General features: G+C 38.3%; 2 long non-coding RNA genes across 3 annotated transcripts in view; one reads left to right on the top strand and one right to left on the bottom strand.

Annotated features, from left to right (window-relative positions):
• LOC120305897 overlaps positions 1–24,780 on the bottom strand; it is a 65,693-nt gene that overhangs the window by 28,747 nt on the left and 12,166 nt on the right. The gene's annotated exons all lie outside the window — the stretch shown is intronic.
• On the top strand, positions 3,069–23,439 carry LOC120305896. Of its 2 annotated transcripts, none has more exons than XR_005556125.1 (4): positions 3,069–3,199; positions 7,043–7,144; positions 9,122–9,192; positions 23,289–23,439. It is a non-coding gene; the product is annotated as an uncharacterized LOC120305896 (long non-coding RNA). The 2 variants fall into 2 exon arrangements; XR_005556124.1 differs by lacking the exon at positions 23,289–23,439 and adding an exon at positions 17,128–17,206.

The raw sequence follows: 24,780 nt of genomic DNA, 5'->3' as shown, positions 1-24,780 counted from the left end.
GTAGGGTGGGCCAAACCCATTGAGGTAGAGACTATTTGTCAGGTAACCTATACCCATATCACTTAGCTAGTAGTAAGTTCCTAAAATACTTGATTGATTTTTAAACAGTCTCCTCAATGTGAGTTAAAACAAGCCTACCGTGACTTTATTGCCCACCCCAGACAAACATCTCATGGCCCATAGGTGTACAGTGCACACAGAAGGCATTGAGATATTATGAAATAGGCTATTTCCTATTTGAAAAATTGCTCAGCTTTTATTTTATTACTCATAGTCTCCTAGGAAGCTCTAAATGGTCTGGAATCTGAGAATTAACAAAACATTTATAATACTTCAGCCTCCAGTTTGGAGCTCCAGATGGGTGGTGTCCTTAACTCCCATAAAGCCATGTGGCCACTGATTGATGGAACTGAAGTCCAGCACTTTCTGTGAAGGCTTGATTGGAAATTTTCCTAGCATTCTGCCACTCAAAAGATTTTTGGAGTTATATAAAATGGCATTCCTGGCTTAAACTAAAGCCAAGGCTTTCGTCTATGATATAATACTAAAGGTAAAGATTTTCCCCTAACCAGTCATATCCAAATCTAGGGGGTGGTGCACAACTCCATTTCTTAGCCAAAGGAGCAGGCGTTGTCCGAAGACATTTCCATGGTCATGTGGCCAGCAGGACTATATGCCAGCATGATTATATATGACTATATTCCTCCTCCTATTTTCCCCACAACAACAACCCTATGATGTGGGTTTGGCTCAGAAACAGAAACTGGCCCAAATCACCCAGGTAGCTTTCATGGCTAAAGTGGAACATGAACTTACTGTGTCCCACTTTCTAGCTTAGTGCCCTAGCCACTAAACCAAACATGTAAAATAGCCAGTGAGAAAATGTATACTTAGCATATAAAGAGTGTCTTACTTTTAACAAAGTGAGAACTCTACACCATCTGTTTTTAAAATCTATTTACACAATAGAAAAACATTTTTTCTGGAAAAGGAACTCCAATGTAGCTCAAAAGAAAATCTGTCACTGTGGTATAAATCAAGAGCTTAGAAAACAGAATGAATGCACTTTTTTCCTTCTTTTTTCTTTCTTTTCTTTTTTCTTTCTTTCCTTTTATTTCTTCCTTTCTTTTCTTTTTCCAGCCCAGTATATCTCCAGAAAAAGAAATGCAGAATGCCTGTTTCTAAAAGTTATGTTTTGTTTTTTTTTTTTAATGCTGCTTGAACACAAATGTTCCACCAACTGCAGGTTTACACATCACAACACTGAAGTGAAAAGGAAGTTGTACCTGGTGAAATCCTCCCTGCTATTTAACTCTTTAAAGCACAGGAACTTTTCTGGAATCTGGATGTGGCAATCTTTCCTGTATTTTCTTGGGGGGGGGCAGTTCTCTATAGAGTTTCTATTAAGTGGCTTAGCTACTTCTTCAGAGCAAATTTGCTTAACAGGATTTAGCTGCCTCTTCCTCTTTTTTTATTTTGGGAAATATTTCTCTGATGGGAAATATATATAAAATGCTCTCTCTTCTCCCGAAGCTACAACAATGTAATGCTAATCGATAAAAATAGCCAGGATGAGGGGAGGAGGAGAGAATGCCCCACAGCTAATCCCTCCTTGAGAAAATGTTCAAATAGTCGTTTTGAAAAGTTGCTCTCAACCCAACCAGAGACAGCTGTTCTTCATACATACTGCAAATGTTTCTTTTAAATTCCTGAGGACACACAAGTTTTGATATAGAGCCAGGACCTCTAGAACTGGCAGAAACTAAACACACCCAGGGCTGCTGTGTTCCCTGTCCCAACAAACTTTCTCCCACAACTAGAACAGTAAACCTTTTACCCCCATATCCCACAATGTGTGATTAGGCAAAGAACTCACGTCTTGTCCAAGCCAAATACATTTTGTCATTTCTTGAAAATGTTACCTTTCACAGAAGTATAGTATTTCTGATCAGCAGGGAGCAGATGTCAACACTATCTATTATTACACAATGTCAGAACCAGAAAAGGAAGGTGGGTGGTTATGTTAAGAACAACTTGAGCAATTTTCTAAAAGAGGCAGCAGAGAAGTACAAAGCCAGAATGTTTTGTCTGATTTGAGCTGTGTCAGCAACCTGACCTGTCTTTCCCCAGCGACCGACCACCAGAACAAACCTAAATCAGCAATCAGTGACCCACTGCTTAGTTTGTTTGTTAGCTATACTGGGAGCTGGAAATGAAACATATCTCACACATACACACACACCTATACATGCATCTACCCTTCACACACATACACACAAAACAAAACCAGTTTCTATAAAAAGAGAGGGAGGGAGAGAGGGAGAACCTAAAATATTTGTGTGAGGGGTAAAAAAAAAAACCCTTCTGCTTGTTTAAGAAAACAGAGATTTTGGATACTTCGTATTTTCACTCTTTGCACACTGATCTTTTCTGTTCAAGATCTCTACAGAGCAGAATGTAGCAAGGAAGGAGATTGAGATTGATTGCTGGAATTCTAGGTGTTTTGCAGGGACTGAAACAAGTTTTAATCAACTATTGTAAGAACTGGTTCTTTGATTTAAAAGGGGAGCTGATGAGGGAGGGGGAGTAGAAACTAGGAACAGACTTGTGGCTAAATGTGAATTCTAAATCTGGCAGTTATTTTCCTGGCTGAGTGCATGCTTATACACAGAAGCGCTATTTTCCTGATTTTAAGAATCTATCTCCACAGCCACACAGATATGTCAGTATTTTGCGCCTGGACTTCAATTGCTGGGTTTTAGAGTTTGAATAAAGCATTAAGTCGTTTCCACAGAACTATAGTCTTCTTGCCTCTACTGTACAGAGAACTCCACCTCTATGGCTGACAGGACAAACATACAATATTGTGGGTACTAGACTATCTCCAAGATATGGCTCTCCATAACAACTGAAAAGGCCTAGGCCAGGGGTAGGCAATCTTGGCTCTTTTATGACTCATGGACTTCAACTCCCAGAATTCCTGAGCCAGCATGGCACAGCTTGGAAACCTCTCCCTTTCCCCTCAGCATGGTTGGCTCAGGAATTCTGGGAGTTGAAGTCCACAAGTCATAAAAGAGCCAAGGTTGCCTACCCCTGGCCTAGGCCCCCATCAAGAATCTCAAGGTCAGGAAGGGTGCATAGCAGGAAAGACATCTTGATTATAAGTGATCAACAACAGAACTTTGAAATGGGCTGAGAGGTGAATAATTTCTGATAATTGTTAGAGACTTTAACAACTGCTTAAACCAGGGTTGTCCATCCTTGGCAACTTTAAACTATGAACTTCAATTCCCAGAATTACCCATCCAAGTATGGTCTTAATGTTGCCAACGTTGGACACCCCTGGTTTAAATGTTAAGTGCTATTCCAGTTACTAAAGTTCTGTATTTTAGCTGTTATGTTAAACTGGACTGTAGTGTGTTACTGTATTATATTATTGATTTTGAACTTTATTGTTTTGCACTACTCCTCATTCAGTTTCATTTATTTAGTTATTTAGTTGTTATTTTAAATTAATTGTAGTATTCTATTTACTGCTACAGCAGTCTAGACTTAAACCTTCCCAGGGACAGGAAAAAAAACGCCTGATCTATGAGTTAAATGGAAAACATATTAAATTGTTGTATTTGGAGTCAGAATAATGCAGGGACCAAACTATTTCAGGAATCATAAATAAAATAGCGTTGGAAACATAATTCAGCAAAAGCAAATGTTGCTTTTTGGCAATTTTAAAGTGTACCCCTTCAAGAGTAATAGTAATGTGTTGGGTGAAGAGTATCAGATTTCAATTTATTTATTCCTAATGTTCTCAAAGACTTTACAGAAAAAAGCATCGCTACAGTCACAAACATCATGAAAGCAAAAGTGACACAAATTTACCTAAAACAAACTTGTGAATCTCTGTGGCATTGCCCTTTAAAAAATGCCCCAAAGTTAAAATAAACACCATTTATATAAACTTAATAACATTTTATAATATCAGGCAGGTACTTAAAATTCTGCTTTTCCCTAAGTATGGCCTCTTGTGACACATTTCCTAACATCAAATACTGCAAACAGAATTGTACGGGCTTTGCAATCTGTTAGCTAATTTACTCACCAAGCAGATTATCATCCATTTTGTGGATGAGCCTATCTACACCTCTCTCTAAAGTCTGGTCATGTATTCTTCCCTGAGCATATGATATGAGACAATATATATATAAATATTCAAAGAAATTATTCTATCTCTTTTAAGTCAGAAAACTAGGGTCCTTCAGAATAAAGTCTAGTAGCAGAGATGTATCAGTGACAAAGCTATGACAGAAAGAATAAGAAATGTTTTCTCAATTTGCCTTCGAGTTGCTATAAAATAATACAAAACTAATCGTTTTTCAGGGGGAAAAAATCCAAGTCTCTGAAAGCATAATGTTTATATTGGAAAATAAAATGGACCATTATTTGTCCAGATCTAATTCTGTACAGATTTTTCTCAGAAGATATGCCTACATTTATTCCCCCACAAACAAGCGCAAAACTGGGCTTTTAAATCATTTTTTCCCACAATTATTTGCTTTCCACATGCCTGAATCAGGAACATCAAGAGATTGATAAATATCCATATAAAATTCATATTCCATTTTCTCATATTTAATATTGCACAGGAGAATACACTTTTACGACTGCCCACTAGATTTTTTTAAAAAAAAAGGTTTTCAATTTCTCTGACTCAGAATGAAATTCTGAAATAACCAAATGAGTTGCCTTTTTTAAAATAAATAAAATTAAACCAAGATAGTTTCATTTTGGGACAAATGGTATTGTATTAGGGAAAAGATCAAGCAGGACCAATTCATAGCCAATCCACATTTATGTCACACCAAGTGTACTATCTCAATCAAATGGATTTAGTGTTTTTTAAATGTCATAATTTAAAAAGTAATACACATTCTAAAAGAAAAGCACATTCTGAAGCATAATGTATTTTACACTGAATTTCAATTGCAGAAAAACAAACTACCAATTTCACAAACTACTTCTTTCCCTCCTATCCTGCTACCCAACCCATATGTATGGCCCCCACATCTTCTCTCACACAGAGAAAAAAGGACCTTTCTAAAAAAAAAAATAAGAAAGAAAGAATCCAAGTTAGAAGATAATAGATTTGCAAAACCAAGTCTGGAACTGTAACACAAAAACATGGTCTGTTCTACCAGCGTTTTCCATTTCATCAGTGAATGGAAGCAACTGGATCCAATTCATTATTACCTGACTTATTCTTGTGAATTGGATTGGGGCCAGGTTGCCATTTCAGTAGATTGGACTGACTTCACTCATCCACTTTGATAACATGTATTATGGTGCCATTTAACGATTCAGATGTTTTCTGATCATTTTACAGAACCATTTAGCACTATCCAAGTTTCATAGATGAAATCATGATTCAATGTATTGTAGACACTGTGAGCACTTAATGTCACATTATTACATATTTTTACAACTTACTGATTGAAAAAGGAAAGGAAAATATTCAGGCACAATGGAAATAGTTAAGAGGTTTGCTGGGGGTTTTTTGTTTTGTTTTTTTATCTAAAATGCATGTCATCAGAACTGACATGCATTAAGTAAACAAACTTTAAAAAATCTGCCTTGGATTTGTTTTGAATGTTCACATTCAAATGTAAAGACAATAGGGCTGTCACTCAGCTTAAAAAAATCATACTTAATTGATCATATGAGTGTTATATATGAATTAAATATGAATCAAATAGTAGTTCGATAAGTGAAGTCATTATTCCTTCATTTTTTAGAAGCCCTAGTGCAGAAATACAATGCAGAAATATATTTCTTCCCATGTAAAGGGGGAAAAAAAGGATCTTCTGAAAATGCTATATATGTGTAAGTGGTTAATTTTTTTAAAAAAAGTTGGAGTACTCTTTTAATCAATTATTCTAAGTAGTTTACTGACTAAATATTGGAGGATTAAGTTCCATGAGAGGTACTTTTTTTGTGGCTCAGTTATGTTTAACTTCCAAGGCCAAATTATACTACACAAAGACAGAGGATGTAAGTTAAGGTTTTCTTACATCATTTAGTAGATTCACAATTAAACAGAACTCTGCAATATTTCCACAAGAAAGTAGTGTAGTGTATCTTTGAGAACCTGAATAATCTACTCAACAGAATGGAATAGAAAAATATGTGGTTTTCTACAACAACTTCAGGGAGGTATTCTTGCTCTCTGGGATGTTTTTTGAAGAAAGAAATGAATTTTCGATAATATGGGGAAATGCTATATGCCACAAAGTGTGTGGAATTTTATTTCCTGGGCATAAAAAGCAAACATCTGATCTGAATTGTTAAGTGATGGGAACTTCACTCTATTCTTTACTCTTGGGACTGAGTTAGGGTTATATTTGGGCTTAATCACTAGGAAAGAAAGTAATACAAAATGATGCAAGAAAAATGAAGAAATGATGTTACCACGTCCTTTCAACATTACTAAGTGAACAATGAAAAATTCCAAAGTATGATATTTTTATTAAAAATTCTCTGATAAAATTTTTGGTGGGGTAAAATCTGGCAGAAATAAAGCAGACACACAAAAATTACCCAACATCACACTGAATTCTGCTGACAACATAAACACAAGTTTATCCAGAAGCATTAGAGGTTCCTGCTAAACCAAATAAAAACCAAACAGAATTTTAAGCTTGTGGTCAAATCATGAAACCACAACTAAAATCGTTTGTTTATTCAGCCGAGTATTACACTGCAGCATGACTTTTTTGTCAAATCTATTTATTTATTTTAGGATTATTTTCTAAGAAATTGCAGCCATAGAATTAAAGAAAGGCGGGTGGGGAGAGAGGACAACCATCTAGATGTGTCTACATGTTTGAGATGCATGTGTGTGTGTGTGTGTGTGTGTGTGTGTGTGTGTGTGTAAAAACTCCATTCCTTTGTCACCATGTTTTTAATTGCTTATTTATTGAGCTCTCCATAAAGACTTTATAACGGTGCTGTTTTGCCGGAATTTCTGCATATTTTGTGTTTCGTTCAGGGCAGCTGGCTTCTTTCCTCTCAGTGGAGAAAGTCTATTTATCACTCCAAGAGTGACTCAAAACAAACCGGAAATCTTCATCAGCAGACTCCTGATGCTAAGGTACTTGTAAAAAAGGACACCAGTCCCAGGCTGGGAAAGTGAGAGATTTAGTACGTTAGGGCAGATTAGAGAGAGACGCGACATTATTTCAAAGATTCTGCTTTATTTGTTTTTCCTTACGAAGAAGGGATGCTTCCCAGGGGTACAGTAAGGCCTTTTGCTTTGTTTGTGGGGGAAAGGGGGGGGATTGATAGTTGGAGTTTGCCAGAGGAATCTGACCTGGATACCAGAGGGCCAGTGCTTTGGGTGGACCTCTGTGCCAAAAAGGAAACGTGAGCAGACGTGTTCAACTCCTTTCTCTCCCCCACCCCCCTTTGGAGGCAGCTGCACAGAGGAAAACCACTTCCACCCACAAGAGTTCCCTGACTGATTACTTCATGTAAAAACCAAATTAGGCCAATAAAGTCAATCGTCTTGTAGATTTAAGGCAGGAAAAACAGCAGTTATTAAAATAAATACGACTCCGAGTCCATTATGGTTTAGAACACCATGTTGGAGGAGAGCAGTCAGGATGGTGCACTGAAGCATTGTCTCTGAGGGTGCCTGGCATGGGTCTGAAGAATGGAAACACACTGGCTGCTAAAACGGACATAAATGAATGTTAATAACTCAAAGCCAGCATTTAGATGTTTATCTCTCACATGCATTTTACTATATGGACTTCTCTTTCAGGAAGCTTTTTTGTTTAGTTTGCTGGTGTCAATATGCTGGTTTTAGCAATCTGAGGACTTCAGCATGGGTTTGCTCATATAATGTCATGCCTTAATTATAAGAAGTGAGAATGTAGTTTTGCTTGCTCCAATATCAGTACTCATTAATTAGGCCTAACTCTCATAGGCATAGATGCAACTTTCGTTGTTTATTTATAGAAGCTTCAAATTCCACTTTTTATTTTTATTGTTTCATTCCTGCGCTACTGTTAAGTTTACTTTAAAAAAAAAAACATTTTCTTTTTCATTTTATTGTTGTAAGCTGCCCAGAATAACCCCACAGCGAGATGGGCAGCAAATAAATTTAACCAACCAATAAATAAACTTCTAAAAAGTAGACAGCAGCTTCATTTGCTATCCCCACTTTGTTGGAAGCTTCTGCCACAAGCAGGTTCCCAAGTACAAGGCTGAATATCTGAAGTGTCTGATTCGCTTGGCTTGCAGTCTGGCAGCAAGACCTGTTTGCCAATTCTCTGAAAGCTGAGCTTTTAGATGAAACAATATCTACAGATCCATTAACCGTGGATTAAATGGCATGCTAGTGCTTTGCTCCAAAATTACATTTATTCATTTATTTGTATTATTTGCAAAAGTTATTTTACAAATAAGGCAGTGAATATATTGAACACAGCTGCCTCCTCCTATTTTCCCCACAACAATCCTGTGGGCTGAGTTGGGCTGAGAGAGACAACTGGGCCAAAGTCACCCATCTGGTTTTCATGGCTAAGGCAGGACTAGAACTCACAGTTTCCCACTTTCTAGTCTAGTGCCTTAACCACTGGCTGTCTATATTGGAACCAGATTGCTACAAAAAGAATCAGTTAGTCTACATCAGTGTTTCCCAAACTTGACAATTTTAAGGCATGTGGACTTCAACTCCCAGAATTCCACAGCCAGCATTGCTGGCTGTGGAATTCTGGGAGTTGAAGTCCACATGCCTTAAAATTGTCAAGTTTGGGAAACACTGGTCTACATGATGAACCAAATTATCTATCCATATTTTTTGATGATTACAGGAGGGCTCTATACCCCCATCCTCTCTATTCATTCTTACTATATATATATATATGTTTAAAAAAGAGGATGGCTGCCTACATTTAGTCTACTAAATATAGATTACATTTAGTCTACTTCTGTCTGCTGAACTTTGTAATCATTAACCTATTCCCACTATTTCTGAATCCTTAGAACAGCTGTAGAAGACACACATTATTCTTTGTTTACCAAATCAGATTACAGTTTGATTTGTCTTTGATTTTCATTACAGGAATTTTGAATATGCAGTAATGCCATTCAGATCAGTGTGCAGTTCCCGGGTCTTCACGTGATTTAGGAACCGTATGTTTTATGAATATTTGGCTTAGTTTTTGTTCTGTGTTTGCTCATTTACTCTTAGGATACTGTTTTTCACACAGAACAAGTCTGGGCAGTCGTTTAATGACTTTGGGACCTTTACTTTACACTGGCAAAGCAGGCCTTTCACCTACCTGTGTGGAAATATGTGGGAATTATGTTTATGGGATCAACATTGTAATATTTAACAGATTAAGTGATTTAGATAGTTGAAGTTCAACAGATTAAGTGATTTAGATAGTTGAAGGTATCAGATGGGTGGAAGACTGAGCAACTCATTAATCAAATAAAACTCAACTACAGGTAGACTTCAATTTATGACCATAATTGAATTTTTGAATCCATTGTCTGTAATGGGCATTTTTTGCTGGAAAACGGAAGTAAACCCAGTTTCTGGCAAAAAAATAAATAAAAAACCCCAACCACATTGTAAATCAGGGGTGTCAAACTGCCGGCCCACGGACCAGATGCATCATAGCAAAACCACACCCACTCCATTGCCGGCAATAGAAAAAAAGTCATGATACATTGCAACACGTCACGTGACGTTGCAAGTTTGACACCCCTGTTGTAAATCATGACCACATGACCATAGAACGCTGCAAACAATTATAAATGTGGACCAGTTGCTAAGTGACCAAAATCTGATCATGTGACCATGGGAGGATCTTGTCTGTTGGAACTTTGAGTCCAGGTTGTAAGTAGCCCTGAAGATGTCCATTGTAATTTCAGTTACTAAGTGGCCAGGCATAAGTCAAGGACTATCCATAATAATGCTTCAACTAGGATGACAGCCTTAACAAAATTAAAAAATATATATACAGGTGAAAAGCAAAAGTAATATATATATATATATATATATATATATATATATATATATATATATATATATATTGGTTCCTTTGATAGCTAGAAAATAAACAGAAAATGTTACTAATCCCAGATAGACAGAAGGCAAATCAATGACTAATGAGAACATTTTAGATTGGAAGAACAAAAATAATTGGAAACATGAGTGTGGTTCTTAAGATGCTGCTCCAAATATTCTTGGTTTATATGGCAGTATGCTCTCTCCTAAACTCAAACAATCCAATATGTTGAGGGCTTTATGGCTTTATTATCCACTTCCTTGTGAGAGAATTGTAGGAACAGGCATTGCAATCTCTACAGTCAATGTAGAATCTAAGGGTGGTGACATGCAAGCTTCATTACCAAGTTAAGAAGGGGTAAAACAAAAAATAATCCAGAACATCTAGAAAATATTCAGAAGCAGTTCAAACAGAGCCTCCCTTAATTCACTGGAGGAGGAGGAGGAGGAGGAGGAGGAGGAGGAGGAGGAGGAGGAGGAGGAGGAGGAGGAGGAGGAGGAGGAGGAGGACAATCAGATTCATAAGATCCTGTTATCACGGGTAGCCCTCAGCTTACAACCATTCATTTAGTGACTGACTGAAGTTACAACATTACTGACCTATGATCATTTTTCACCACTTATGACCATTGCAGCATCCCTGAGGTCAGTTGATCAAAATTCAGGCACTTGGCAACTGGTTTATATTTATGACGGTTGCAGTGTCCCCGGCTAATGTGATCCCCTTTAGTGACCTTCTGACCACATTCAATGGAGAAGCCAGATTCACTTAAAACCATGTTACTAACTTAATAACTGCAGTGATTAAATTAATAACTTTGGCAAGAAAAGTCATAAAATGGGGCAAAATTCTGGGGCAACAGGAATGTTGGGCTCAATTGTGATCGTAAGCCAAGGACTACCTGTTTAGGCAGTCTCAATAAACGTAAGTGTAGCCTTCCTATGGAGCTGATTTCCTGGTCTGGTCCATCTAGTGGGATGTGACAGTCCTTAAGGCAGCAATTTTCCTTTCTTGCACTATGCCTCCCATTCTCAATGTCTCTGTTTCAATTCTGAAGCCTTTGGAGGAAACTGAAGCTGTTCTGACATGGTCCCATTCGGACACCACTTTCAGCAACAGCCTTGTTGATTCTGCCCTGGTTGCTTCTAACTTATGGGGCCCAAAGCTCAAAATACCTTGGCTCAAGCAAAAACAATAGCAGTGGTGAAGGCAGCGTTAGTAAGACTCACAGCCTCAAGAGATCCCTGACATATCCAGTTCTGTGTTCAAGCTGGATCAAAAATGGTGTTCAAAATGGCATGTCCCAAGACAGATTGAGTTAGTCTTCTCTCCCCAATGCAAGACAGTTTACAGGTATGTCCCATGTAACCTACAGGAGCTTTTACCAATCTCTGCAGACAGACAGCCTTAGAGGCCAGCAGGCAGCTCAGAGAAGGACTCAGGGTAATTTCCCCTTGTAAATTTGTACACTTGTTTAACCTTAGACTGGAGAATAGTTCGTAACCTACAGCCCTTAAAATGCTGCCCCAAACACTCTGATATTGTGTCTTTGCGAAATGTATCTAATTTTAATAGCGGTTTCCAAAGGGTTCTTTTAATATGTTTTGGGTCAGAAAGCATAATCCTTCAGGATTTCTCTTCTTTTCAACTTTCTTTTTCCTAACCACAAGGACTTGGAAAAGTAGTTCTGTATATCTAACAACATTTTCTGGCTATTGGCTTTTGGAGACAGATAAAACTTCATTTTTAATCTCCCCTCCCACCAGTGTGTGTAGGCGGGGTCTGTGTGTGTCTGTGTCCGTGTCTATCTGTGTCAGTGTGTTCCTGTGTCTGTATGTGTCTGTGTGTGTACACACATTGGTGTTTGGTACGCTTAGGGATTTGCCCTTTGGAAAAGATATTAAGTCAATCTTTTAAAGTTATAAAATGCTCCAAGATAAGTTTTGTGTCCCATTTTGCTTCTTCCTAAGCACACTGAGAATAGGTACTTTTTAACAAAACAGTGATTAAAAAAAGTTTTGCAGCAGAATTATTTCATTCAGCAACATGGAAACATTTTGCCTTTCACACTGAAAGATCATGTGGGCTTTTTGCTTGCTGTCTTTGAGCACGAAGATTTGACCAGATCTTAATGGTGCAGCAGACCAAAATGAGGCCAGGGAGTACCAGAATAAACTATAGATATTCCCATCTGCCCAAAGTGAAGGGTTAAAGGGGAATAAAAGGAATGGCTGCTACTTTGCCTCTCAGCTTCTACCCCAGCTCTAGAGGGGTTTTATTTGTTTATGAAACAAAACCACAAATAGAATACAGAACTTTGTTTTCTATCTAAGTCATTGTCCCAATTGTGCTTTTTCAGGAGGCAACTGGACTTTCTTGTTTTTCTTTCAAGACGTTTTGCTTCTCATCCAAAAAGCTTCTTCAGCTCTGATTGGATGGTGGGGAATGGTAGGATTTAATACTCCTTGCAGACAGAATGCAAATGACCAGCTGTCTGCAAAGAATATAAACCAGTGTTTCTCAACCTTGACAAATTTTAAGGCATGTGGACTTCAGCTCCCAGAATTCCACAGCCAGAATTGCTGGCTGTGGAATTCTGGAAGTTGAAGTCCACATGCCTTAAAATTGTCAGGGTTGAGAAACATTGAATTATAAACCCTTCCATTCCCCACCATCCAGTCAGAGCTGAAGAAGCTTGAATGAGAAGCGAAACGTCTTCAAAGGAAAACAAGATAGTCTAGTTGCCTCTTGAAAAAACACCTTTGAGACAACTATGACCTGGATGACTGAGACTCTCCATAGACATTTATCTAAATCATTGTGTTTTTTTTAAGTCCAAATAGATAATAACATACCAAAAAACAATATTACTTAACAACTCCATCAAAAGAAAGACCTTAGCTTTAAAATGTTCTTTCTTTTGTGAAAGATTTTTTTTTAAGGGAAAAATTAAACGTAGATATATTGTGCTCCCTGACATCCCAGCAGAAAGCTGAAGTTGGCACTTCATACAAAGATGCTTGTCTATATAATTGTCACACACATTCACCTGATGCAAGATACACTCTCAACTTGAAAATAGCACATACTTTATAATAATAATAATTTTTAAAAAAACCCTAATACTTGACTTACAACAGTTCATTTGGTGCCCATTCAAAGTTACAGTACATAACCACTGAAACAAGTGACTTATGACCATTTTTCACACTTATGACTGTTGAAGCATTTCCAGGGTCACGTGATCAAAGTTCAGATGCTTGGCAACTGACTCATATTTATGACGGTTGCAGTGTCCCAGGGTCACGTGATCCCCTTTTGCGAACTTCTGACAAGCAAAGTCAATGGGGAGGCCAGGTTCACTTAACAATCGTGTTACTAATTTACCAGCTGCAGTGCTTCAACTTAACAACTGTGGCAAGAAAAGTTGTAAAATGGGGCAAAACTCACTTAACACAAATGTTTCACTTAGCCATAGAAATTCTGGGCTCGGTTGTGTTCTTAGTTGAGGGCTACCTATATTTTGTTTTTTACGTCATAAAAAGTATAAGAAACATGATGACATATATATATATATATATATATATATATATATATATATATATATATATATATATATATACTTTAAGGTAATGGCTAGGAGGCTGCTTTCATGAGACAACCCAGAATAATAGACGAGCCAAATGCCAAAGTTTTGTTCTGTCCCAAAGACAATCTAAAATAACGGACAAGTGTGCGTGCGTGTGGGTGTGTGGGTGACTCCCAAGCACTCTTTTTCTTCTCAGCTTAGTGATTAGAGAAAACCCACAGTGCCAACTTGAGACTGGCAAGGCAACTAACATTGCACACAAAACCAACAAAGAGGATTGCAATCTACAGGAATAATACCGCTACTAGCAACATCAAGAACATTTCAAAAAGGAGGGGGAAAGAAACATTTCACCACTCCCATGACCACACTCATTGTTCTTAAATTGATCAAAAAGGTCAGTCTTTTTTTTTCCCCTCCTCTTGTTCTCTCTTTTGGCTTTCATCATTGGAAATAAGAAAAGAGCTTCATAATGACATGAACCTTAGCCCTACATTCCCAACTCAGTATAGTGAACTATATGTCATCAAAAGGCACGGCTTTTGTATTTACAGAGGGTAAGAGAATACCTCCGAATCCCACCAGTTTGCAATCTATAATTCAACACAGCAGAGAGCAAACCAGAAGGGCTGGAAAGAGGAGGTGACATGCAGACAGAAAGAATATGTATTGTTTCAGTTAAATCTGCTTAAGCTACAATCCTATGGCTCCTGGGAAATTTCACTGCTTCCTCCTTCCTCTGATTTATTATGTTCTTCCTCTTTTCACCTGGCCCATCATGTTTTCTATATTCTCCCACTCTAGTGAATCTTAATAGATGCGGTTGTTGCCATTTTCTTTATTAAAAAACACATTGTGTGTCTGTGTGTGTATGTTTGTGTGTGCTTATGGTCTTCCTTGCCTAAGTTATAGACACTCTGGTTCTATGTAGTCTCAGTCTACATAGGGTGCCCTTGAAAGTACCAGTAGTTAAAAAACTTCGGAGTTTCTCACACCCTGCAGTCATCCCCAGTTCATTTCCAAAGTGAAGTTCTGGAATCAATAGAAAACAATATTTGTAACCCCAGCATTGAACATCAGTGCAATTGATGATGTTACCTAGTTTTGTAATGAAACGTCTTCAAGAAAACAAGCAAGTTCAGAGAGCACCAAGGACCTGAAAGTTTGAAGTCAGATTGTTTGAATGACCAACATGCATCGATGCTAACTTCACTATGCTCTAAATTTAATCTCAACTGCTCAGTTCTCCAGCTCACAGCCAAGACCCGTCAGATGGAACTGCTTCTTAGAGAGGCCTCCATGTTCTAAACTCACTTTAGATGAGTTTTAAAGACTTTCATTTCTCAGTATCCTTTTTGCCCACCTGCTAGGTGCTTTGTTTTAATTGCTATTACCAATCACAGGCAAAAAGGAACCAGTTTTATGCCTTGCCTTAGCCCAGGAATTCCCCTTTCCCCTCCCCTTTTTTTATGGGGGAAGGGAAGGTTGGTGGATACATATGGAATACATACATATGGAATTCTGGGAAGGTTGTTCTGGTGGGTATGGCCAGTGAGAATATATATGTATGGGAACTTAGCCAGAGCATGCCCTATGATCTCTTTAGTTTTCCAGTATGCTCTCTGGTTTCTCAGCTTACCTCTGACATGGTAGATGGCCGAAGAAAGCCTTGGATTGCAGTCCCCTATTCTCTCTGTTTTCTGAGAATGCCTGCAGGGTATATATTGGGCTGAGAAGTGTTCTTGGAAAGAAATGTGCCACCTGACTACCTTTCACAGATGGATTTTCATATGGAGCTGTACCTGGCATCTGGCTGTCTTTCAACACCCCATCATCACCACATTCTCAAAAATAACTACAGGAACAGCATTGCTGTGGAGCAACAGTGACGTAATTCATTGTCATCATGAAGAAATGCATATGGGCTGATAATGATACAGATCCCGGACCAATAACAGAAGTCCAGTCCTCAGAAGACAGGCTCCATTTGCCTTTAAATGACTGGCAACAGAACAATTACAGAAAAGGGATTTTTGTTTCCATGAGCCTGATTCTCCTTTTCAATATCTGTGTTCAGCATATGCTCTAACTTTTTCTGTTCTCAGACCTTCCTAAATCTGTTTAAACGCATTCTTCTTGTTGTTCTCAAAAGAAGAGAAAAAGGAAGGAAGAGAAGGAGGGAGGAGGAAAAGAGGGAGGGAGGGAGGGAGGGAGGAAGGAAGGAAGGAAGGAAGGAAGGAAGGAAGGAAGGAAGGAAGGAAGGAAGGAAGGAAGGAAGGAAGGAAGGAAGGACCAGTATTTGAAAGAGTAGGCCAACCAACCTCTATCAGTTTGCAATCTGTCAATTTTTGTCAGAGTCTATGGGAACATTCTCCCTAAAATAAACAATTGGCTTTAAGCATAATTAGTTTGCTTTCTTTAAGCTGAATGTAAAATTTGGCATCTAGAAATCTACTAGGAAATCTGTGGGATTGACCAATAAGGAATAAGGCATCTACAGAGATATTCTACAATCATTTATCCTTCACCTTTAACTGTAAAGAATGAATATGTTAAAAAAAAAATAGCCTCGAAGTCTACAAGTGTTATAGCCATCACTACTAGTCAGCAGTTCCTTGTTTCTGAAATGTGAAAGATATAAAGAATCCCTAACAGCCAAGGTTTGGCACACAGCTATGACAGGATCAGCTTTTGAGCCTCCCTGAACGTGGAAAATTGGTATTCAGCCACCTGGATTCATTATTTTTAGCCTATTGTGATTTTTCTTTGAACTACCTACATCAGGCAAGCATAAAATGCCCCTCCCTATTTATATTTGAACTTGCCCACAATAGGCATCCATTCTGACTGGTCCTTAGGGATTGTGCATTATAATACTCTGGCCTAGCCTACAGGAACTTACTGACTCCAAAGAGTCTTAGGGTCAGGCATAAACATTGGGCGGTGAGACCTTTTGAGTAATAAGTATATTTCAGGAGTGTGTAAATGAGTTTATGCCAAAGCAGTGGTTCATTCCATAGGCCAAACTGAATGCCATAGTAGGGAGAAGCCTAAACATAGTTCCTTGCAGTATATAATTTGGGGCACAGGTTAATAGGATGATTCGGTCATTCATAACGATCTTTAATCTGGCTTTTCCCCTATAAATCTGCTGATTCTTTAGGATAAAGCTCTAATCGTTAGACCAAATTTTAAATCAATGTTAATTAAATCTATAAACACTTCCTTCAATTTTAGCCAAATCCAATTGTCCCTTTGAGGAAGGCTAGATGTTGGATTTAAAGTATTTAGTATTTAATATTTTTTTAAAAAAAAATTATACCAAACCAATTGCAATGACTGGACCATGCACAAGAATATCAATGCACAATCTCAATAGATTAATAAATAATAGATATTTATTAAATTTCTGCATTGGTGATCCCCTCTGTGATGTGAATCATTTTCTTTCTGTTACTTCAGAATATGGTGAAATAGCTCATATCAGCAAAATAATGCTTAGGGTCATCAATACTGAGCAGTGGTGGTGCAGTGGTTAGAATGAAGCGCTGCAGTCAGCTACTTCTGCTGACTGCCGGCTGCCAGCAGTTCGACAGTTCGATTCTCACGGGCTCAAGGTGGACTCAGCCTTCCATCCTTCCGAGGTGGGTAAAATGAGGATCCAGATTGTTGGGGGCAATACGCTGACTCTGTAAACCGCTTAGAGAGGGCTGTAAAGCACTGTGAAGAGGTATATAAGTCTAAGTGCTAGTGCTAGTGCTTATACAGATTAGAGACCTACATGGAAAGGGAGATGCCAGATGTTCAAGCTAGCTTTAGCAAAGGCTGAGGAACATAAGGTATTATTGGTATACATGCTGGATAACTGAGACTAACAAAGAATGAAAAAAAATCAGTATGTCTTTCACTTATTACAGGAAGGCCTTCAGTTTTGTAAGTCATATTTGCGGTGGAATGCGTTTCAAAAATGAGAATCTCAGAATGCCTCATTGTCATCACAAGAAATCTATGCACCAGTCAACACGCCACAGTGCCAACAGAACACGGCAAAACAGACTGGCTCCAAGTTAGTACAAGGGTGAGAGAAAGATAGATATACTCTCTTCCCTTATTTATTTAACTAACATGCAGAATATATAGAATGTATGTAGAATATATGTAGAAGAATATAATGGTAAACGGTATCTTACCAAGAAAAACCACATGGATAGCTTGATAAAATTATTGACAATACAGGTAGTTCTTGACTTATAACCATTCAAAATTGCAATGGCACTGGAAAAAGTGACTTATGACTACCTTTCACACTTATGACCATTGCAGCTTCCCCATGCTCACATGATCAAAATCTGACCACTTGGCAACTGGCATATGTTTATAATAGTTGCATAGTTGTCCCAGGGTCCTGTGATCATCATTTGTAACATTCCCAGATGGCTCCCGACAAGCAAAGACGATGGAGTTAACAGCTGCAGTAATTCACTTAACAACTATGGCAAAAAGGTCATAAAATGGGATACAACTCATTTAACAGCTGTCTGTTAGAAATTTTGGGCTCCGTTGTAGTCAAAATTCAAGGACTACCTGAACAGTTCCCATAGATGGGCCTCTACAGGAAAAGAATTGATTATTCGGACAGCCATTTGTCCGAAATAATAATAATAATAACAAGGAAGAAACAGTGCAGTTCTGGAAGCAGATATGGGATAACCCAAAGAAATACAACAAGGATGCGGCTTGGTTAAAAGAGGTGGATGCAAATAAAACAGAAGTTGAAATGAAAGAACTAGTAATAACAACAAAAATGGTAGAAAAAAGAGCAAAGAAAATCAAAAATTGGTCAGCACCAGGTGAAGATGAACTGCATGGGTTTTGGTTGAAACATCTAACTGTTATACACCCACTCATTGCCAAGCAGTTCAACAATATACTACAAGGAGGAGAAATTGAAAAGTGGCTAACAACTGGGAAAACCCACCTAATAATGAAAAATCCAGCAAAAGGGGCAACACCAGGTAACTACAGGCCAATTACCTGCTTACCAACAACTTTCAAATTACTAACTAGTGTGATAGCTGATGCAGTACAACAGCATCTAGTTGAAAACAATCTGTTTCCACCTGAGCAGAAAGGAAACCGCCCCAATAGCAGAGGAACAAAAGATCAACTCCTAATAGACAAAATGATCTTGGAAAACTGCAAGAGAAGGAAGACCAACCTGAATGTGGCATGGATTGACTACAAAAAGGCATTTGACTCTCTGCCACATGATTGGATAATCAAGTGCCTAGAAATAACAGGAGTCAGTAGAAACATCAGAAAATTTGTGCAAAGATCGATGGCACAATGGAAGACACAGTTGCAGATCAATGGTGAGAAGCTGGGAGAGGTTAATATCAAGAGAGGGATATTTCAAGGAGATTCATTATCACCATTACTATTTGTTATTGCACTGTTTCCTCTGTCAACAATACTGAATAACTCAGGACATGGCTATCAAACATCAAAAACATCTGCTAGACTATCCCACCTCCTTTACATGGATGATCTGAAGCTGTATGGAAAAACATCATCTGAAATAGAATCGCTGCTCAACACTGTCCGTATATATAGCCAAGATATTGTAATGGAGTTTGGCTTGGACAAATGTGCCACACTTACTATCAAACAAGGAAAAATAGTGAAAACTGAAGGAATCAAGATGCCCCACGAAAATAACATTAAGAGTCTGGATGAGGAAGAGTACTACAAATACTTGGGTATTCTTCAAGCTGACAACATCAAGCACACTGAAGTCAAGAAAAAGATTAGAAGTGAATACATCAAGAGAGTGAAGAAGATCTTAAAGTCCAAACTCAATGGAGGAAATACCATAAAGGCAATCAACACCTGGGCAATCCCAGTCATTAGGTACACAGCTGGAATAGTGGACTGGACTCAAGCAGAACTAAAAGCAATGGATAGGCAGACCAGAAAAATAATGACAATGAATCATGCCCTTCATCCACGCAGTGACATTGATAGACTTTATCTACCAAGGCAAATAGGTGGGCGTGGAATGCTACAAGTACATCAGATGGTTGAAGAAGAAAAAATGGCTTTGGAAGAATATCTGAAGAACAATGATGAAGATGCACTGAAATTAGTATATCAGGAAGGCTTACTAACTACTGGAGAGACCAAACTGGCCTACAAGAAAGACCAAATGAAGAACAGAATAGAGGCATGGGAAGACAAAGCACTACATGGCCAATACATGAAAAAAATAGCTGGGAAAGCAGATAATAATAAAACCTGGCAATGGCTAAGAGCAGGAAAATTGAAGAAAGAGACCGAGGGACTAATTCTGGCTGCACAAGACCAAGCCTTAAGGACAAATGCATACAAAGTCAAAATTGAGAAGACAGCAACAGACAGTAAGTGCCGCCTATGCAAAGAAGCTGAAGAAACAGTGGACCACTTGGTAAGCTGTTGCAAGAAGATTGCACAGACTGATTACAAGCAGCGGCATGACAAAGTAGCAACAATGGTGCATTGGAAGATCTGCAAAAAATATCATTTGCCTGTAAGCAAAAACTGGTGGGATCATAAAATAGAGAAAGTCATAGAAAATGATAAAATTAAACTGCTCTGGGACTTCAGAATTCAAACAGACAAGCACCTGCAACATAACACCCCAGACTTAACAATTGTCGATAAGAAAGACAAAAAAGTCTGGATAGTGGACGTGGCAGTGCCTGGAGATAGCAGAATAGAAGAGAAAGAACTGGAGAAGATAACAAAATACAAAGACCTACAAATAGAAATAGAAAGACTGTGGCAAAAGCAAGCAAGGGTAGTACCAATAGTCATAGGCTCCTTGGGTGCAATCCCAAAACAACTGGAGCACCACTTGAACACCATTGGCATTGACAAATTCGCTATTAGTCAATTGCAAAAGGCGGCCTTATTAGGAACTGCTTCCATCCTGCGACGATACCTGTAATACCATCAAACATCCACATCTGCCTATCCCAGGTCCTGGGTAAGGACTCGATAGGTAGACAAAATGCCAAATCCAGTCTGAACATCTGGCTGACTGTGCGATGATCATAATAATAATAATAATAATAATAATAATAATAATAATAATAATAATAAAGTTGGAAGGGACCTTGGAGGTCATCAAGTCCAACCCCCTGCTCAGGCAGGTAACCCTATACCATTTCAGACCAATGGCTGTCCATTCTCTTCTTAAAAACTTCCAGTGTTGGAGCATTTACCGCTTCTGGAGGCAAGTTGTTCCACTGGTTAATTGTTCTAACTGTCAGGAAGTTTCTCCTTAGTTCTAGGTTGCTTCTCTCCTTGATTAGTTTCCACCCATTGCTTCTTGTCCTGCCTTCAGGCGCTTTGGAAAATAGCTTGACTCCCTCTTCTTTGTGGCAGCCCCTGAGATATTGGAACACTGCTATCATGTCCCCCTTTGTCCTTCTCTTCATTAGACTAGACATACTTGCCTGAGCAGGGGGTTGGACCTGATGACTTCCAAGGTCCCTTCCAACTTTATTATGATGATGATGATGATGATGATTATTATTATTATTATTATTATTATTATTATTATTATTATTATTATTATTGTCAAAGTACAGTAGCACTTTGTCTTCCTAACACCAGGGCTTTTTTTGTCATAGAACACCCAGAACAGAGTTCCAGCACCTTTTTGGGCTGGAACCTTGTAGGGTAGGCAAGGCGGGTTGTATGACGTGTGTGAGCTCCGGTACCTTTTTTTTTTTTTTTTACAAGAAAAGCACTGCCTAACATGTTTTACTAAACTGCTTATGATGGTTGTCGAAGTTGATGATCCAACATTAATAAGGAACAAGAGGTGGTTGATGAATGTTATAGTCAAACTCAAACTGAAATTGACAGAACATGCAAACAAGATGCACTGGTTATAGCCGGAAACTAAAATATCAAAGCTAGAAATAGTAAGCAATAAAACATAGTTGGATTGTATGGCCCAATAAACATAAATGAAGCAGAACAGTTTGACAATTTCTGTTAACAATTCTTTCATTGCTAACACAATCTTCCAACAATAAATACAATTCCTGTGTGCATGGCATCACCGGATGGAGTACATAGAAATCAAATTGACTATATTATGGGTAAAACAAGGTGTAAGGGCTCATTTATAACAGCAAAATGTGGCTAGGAGCTTCCTATGGAAGAGACACTTCCAAAATAGGTCTTTGAAGAAGCAGAATAGGAAAAAAAATATTGATGTTTTTTGAATTTTGATAAAATCATAGGGCTGGAAGGGACCTTGGAGGTGCTTCTAGACCAGAGGTCTCCAACCTTTTGGGCACTAGGGACAAATTCTGTGGAGAGAGAATTTTCCACGGAGCAGAGAGGGCATGGCTTTGTGTGCTTGTTTGTGCGGACCAGTTGCTGGCATGCTGCGGCCCAGTACCACTCCATGGACTGGAGGTTGGGGACCCCTGTTCTAGACTAGCCCCTGCCCATGGCAGGAGTCCTTATACTATCCCTGACAAATGGCTGTTCATTCTCTTCTTGAAAACCTCCAGCAATGAAGCACCCACAACTCCAGGAGGCAAGCTTTCCACTGATTAATCTTACTCACCATCAAGACAATTCTCCTTATTCCAGATTGGATCCCCTCTGACAAGCTTTCACCCTTTGCTTTTTTTTTCTTTTTTCTTTTTTTGTCCTGCCCTCTCACATGCTATGGAGAATAAATTGACCCCCTTTTCCCTGTGACAGCCCTTTAGGTTTTGGAAAATTGCTATCGTGTCTCCCCCAAGACTTCTCTTTGTTAGACTAAATATACCTAGTTCCCTTAGCTGCTCATCATATGATTTAGGCTCCAGACCCCTTATCATCTTTGTTGCTTTGTTGCTTTGTTGTAATCTTTCTAGGGTCTCAGCATCTGATGTTGGAGGCGATTCCTAAGAATATTGTGGGTAGCCACAAAAACAAACAAATGGATCATGCAGTAGAACTAATTTAGTCCAGAAATGTCCGTTACTCGTGGCACAAACGACTTAGATTATCATATTTTGTATGCATTATGTGAATCCTCTGATAAATCCATAATGCTGGAAAAGGGGAAAGAAGGAAAAGACTACTGGCAAGAAAATAGACTAGACTATAATGACAATGGAGACGCTATTGGAAGATCTGGCGGATCAGGTTGGGGAAAGATCATCCTGAGTAAGATCCGTCAGTGTTGTTGCTAAGAGTCAAGAACACAGATGAGTATCAAGATACTAATAGCTAGAAGCAAATCCAGCAAGATTATAATCTTTGCACCAACAAATGCACTGCCCCACTATGGTCAACTATGGATTCAACTTGATTTTCAACAAAGCCGATCCACGTTTTGAACTAATATGCAAACCTAAATGCAGTTAACTCTTTGAAACGGATTTTTCCAGTGGTTTCAATAAAAAAAAATGTGTGCACTTTAGCAAAATCAATACGTATAAATGCACGGTAATAAAAAGATTTTAGAAAATGTTAACATTAGGCAACTACCGTGGACAAGAATATGTAAATTAATTAAAACAAGTGTGTATGAAGATGCATACCTATTAACTTTTTGAACTTTTTTTTTCCAGAAAGAAAAATCCCCTCACACTAATTGGGAATGGAGCAAACTGAATGGATAATAAGAGTTACTAGAATTTTTATAAATGATTGTATGTTTTAAAAAATAAAAAAAAAATTAATAAAAAAAAAGAGTTGCTAGAATTTACAGATTTCCTTATTCCCAACCATAGCATTACAAAATCAAAAGAGAAGCATCCCATCTTTTTCAGATAAAGGAAGATACTTTATTGAAGTGTATTGACGGAAGTTAGATAATTATTGTTCTTAGAATATTAAAAGACCCCGGTGGCCCTTGGAAAAAAAGGTAGGATAGGAATTTAAATAATGGTATCATTGCTATGTGCATTACTCTCATTTTTACAGTATCCTCTGGTTGATGTCCACCCCACTTTTTAATGGACTAAACTCAAAAGGCACATCTAAATGTCAGGGGGGGGGAAAGCAATTATTTTGCTCTGCAAATAACATGCAACTCTTTTGAATATCCGTACTAACCATAAGTGCAGGTTTGACTGCTTCAGAACCCCAGTGCCATAATGTTCTCATGATTTATATAAGACTTTAGAAGTCTCAGACAAATGCAGGAAGACTTATACAAACAATGTGGTGAAAAGCATACACACAGAGACACACACAGGCGCACACACACATAGACACACAGACATATGCAAGTTAGTATTATGTCACAATGTGCAAAAGGTTATACACACACACATACATACTTATATACATAAAGCAAGAGAGCTCTGTATATACATACACATACACATACACATATACATATTGATGCCCAGGATTCACATTTTTAGTGTTATAAAGGATAACATATATATACATATACATGTTGTAAAGGTAGTCCTTGACCTACAACCATTTATTTACTGACCGTTCAAAGTTACAACCCTGAAAAAAGTCACTGATGAACATTTTTCACACTTATAACCATCGTAGCATCCCCATGGTCAGGTGATCAAAATTAACTCATTTGGCAACTGGCATGTATTTATGACGGTTGCAGTGTCCTGGGGTCACATGATCATCTTTTGTGACCTTCTGACAAGCAAAGTCAATGGGGAAACCAGATTCACTTAACAACCTTGATACTAATTTAATAGCTACACTGACTCACTTAACAACCCTGACAAGAAAGGTCATAATGTGGGGCAAAACTCACTTAAAAACTGTGTCACTTAGCAAAACAAATAAATAAATGTTGGGTTCAATTGTGATCATAAGGCGAGGACAACCTGGACATATACATATACACAGACTTAGTTGTAGTAGTAGTAGTAGTGTTGGTAGTATCAGCCCAAATCAATCCACCCAGGAGGAAGGCCTCTTCATTCCTGGTTCATGTGTAGCCTCTCCAATCCTTCAGCCCTTTTGCATTAGCAATCTCCAATCCTGCAGCTGTAAAAAGTGATCAAAAGATAATGAAGGGTTACAGAAGTCTTGCAGTCATGGGTAGCCGTGCAGTAGGAAGAAGCAAAATGATTTCCT

This window comes from Crotalus tigris, unplaced genomic scaffold, assembly GCF_016545835.1.
Source record: "Crotalus tigris isolate CLP2741 ecotype Arizona unplaced genomic scaffold, ASM1654583v1 scf7180000017694.5664430, whole genome shotgun sequence".
Taxonomy (NCBI): Eukaryota; Metazoa; Chordata; class Lepidosauria; order Squamata; family Viperidae; genus Crotalus; species Crotalus tigris.
This window is presented reverse-complemented; position numbering and strand designations above follow the sequence as displayed.